Source organism: Cibotium barometz, chromosome 43 (genome assembly GCF_041138505.1).
Source record: "Cibotium barometz isolate CiBa-2024 chromosome 43, ASM4113850v1, whole genome shotgun sequence".
Taxonomy (NCBI): Eukaryota; Viridiplantae; Streptophyta; class Polypodiopsida; order Cyatheales; family Cibotiaceae; genus Cibotium; species Cibotium barometz.
In genome coordinates, this window is record NC_141088.1 from 12087679 (window position 1) to 12090238 (window position 2560).

Here is a 2560-nt window from a genome sequence, read left to right on the forward strand (position 1 = left end):
ATAGATCATATAGATAGTGTTATACTCCCTCAAACTACTGTATATCATATAGATAGTGTTATAAGGACATTGCCTTAGACTATTGTATACACTGATATAGAGCATAAACATTGCAATATACTATATATTATATAGATAGTGTTATAAGACATTGCCTTAGACTATTATATACATTGATATATAAAGCATAAACATTGCAATATTTTGTCTCATAGTGTTATATACCTGATATAAAGCATAAAACATGCTTTTAATGCTTAAAAGATAGTCACATAGCTTAGGTTCAAAATGCAAAAACTGCTCTGAGTACCACTTCATACTATTTCTTTGACCATAAATATCCTTCTTGTTAGGTGACATATGATCTCTATCCGAAATGTATGCACAAGTTCTTTTAAAGTTCTTTCAATTCAATGCTCAGCATATCATTGTGTTGTTTCCTTTTGTACATATCCAAAGGCAATTTACTTTTGCCCCCATTAATTTCTTCTAATTTGCCACTGGCTGCATTTAAATTCCTTTGTGTATCTTGAAAATAAGTAAGGTTTTGGGAATACACAGGCTACATTATTAAACTACTTCATTTGAGAAATATTGCATCCAATGATTTTTTGTGTCATTTCTACTCTTAGAAACTCATTCGAATTGATTTAAAAAACTCAAAATCATTGGATGCAATATTTCTCAAAATCATTTTGATGCTCCTTACCATTCACCATAAAATATGATGATCATTCAGCACATTGTTCATTATGCTGGTCCACATGCCTGCCACGCCCAGGGCCACATTATTGAGGGGTGACATATTTGAAGGGGTTCCATAGGAGTTGCCGAATAATGTGCTTGCAATCTAAAATAAAAGGGCCTTATATCCATTAATTAATGCTCCTTAAGCATGCATTAATGGAAATGACTTAACATACAATAAAATATGCATCTTTAATTATTATGCCATTCAATTCCAATTTGTTTGTGTATTAATTTCGGATATCCCTATGAAATATATTTGGTAAGGTAAAAAAGTAGGTATATGTGAGACCATACCATACCCTTGAATGTAGGCATGTGTGGGACCCCTACACATCACTAAGCCCCATCGTGGTTTACATATTTTCCACATGGGCCATTTGAGATTTCATAAGTTTCCCAATAATAATTAAATATGTGGCCATTGATTATGGCTTTTGAAAATGAGTGTTCCCCCCCTTTTCTATTGCAACAAAGTTGTGGCTTTTTACATAGGTCCACATGGCCTGGCCATGTAAGATTTCATAAGTTTCCCAACGATAATTAAATGTGGCCATTGATTGTGGCATTTGAAAATGAGTGTGCCCCCCTTTTCTATTGCAACAAATCCTTCATACACTCATGGGGAAAATATCCTTCAAGGTCCATATCCCCATTTCCCACCCCCACTATTATGGAAACTTTGAATTCCTCTGTCTTCTTCTCTAGGAATTGAGGGCATGTCTTCAATGTCAATGAGGAGGAACTGTTAGTGTGAATAGGCAGCATGTTTGAATTTCTTCCTCTTGATATTTGAAGAAGTATCAAAAGAGCCTAGAACATGTAAAATCAACTTCAACATGGCTGCATGAACACAATGAGTGAAAAAGAAAATGAGGTGCAGAAAAAATAAATAGCTGGTCTAACACATAAGAAGATAAAGAAAACAAAACATCATTACATTCCTTAGCCCCTCTTATGTTCATTATACATAAAGTAAAAAATCCATAGGTCAATTCATTATGTTCACTAAGGAAAGCCTCTTGGAGGAGAACATATTGCATAGAAGCAAAACCATAGACATGAAGACAAGGTCACCATCTCTTGCATATAGGAGTGCAAAAAGAATACTAGTAGGAACTCTTCTAAAGCAACAAGTGAATCTCTACATGAAGCATGCACCACTCGAGTAGCATCAACATCAAATGTGCCCAAATCGAGACATGATTTCAGCTTCATAACTCTGAATGAGAACACCCCAACCAACAACATTCCATAGCAACCTATTGGTCCATTAAATCACCCATCCAAAGGAAAAGGAAAAATCTTATTTATAACTCTGAATGAGAACACCCCAATCAACAACATTCCATAGCAACCTATTGGTCCATTAAATCACCCATTAAAATGTTCCCCAAAGGAGTCATGATTTCAGCTTCATAACTCTAAATGAGAACACCCCAATCAATAACATTCCATAGCAACCTGTTGGTCCATTAAATCACCCATCCGAAGGAAAAGGAAATATCACAGCAAAGGTGTGGCAAAAGATTAAGTAGAGACACAACTTTTACATAGGACAACCTAGATTGCAAACTCCAGTTTAAAAATTTTCCTTGCAAAGAAGATTGAATGAGTATGGGTAACACTTATTGAGAGTATGATAGCATGGACTTTTGTGAAGTGTCATTTTCCTTTCTATTCAAACTACATCCAACCTAAGTTTGTAAAAGCTATATGCTTTGTTTATAAGCCTACACAATCTAATCAATCAAAGGCTCGCACGGATTTTGTTTGACTTGAGTCATAAGTAATTAGAGATTCCTTTTTCTAT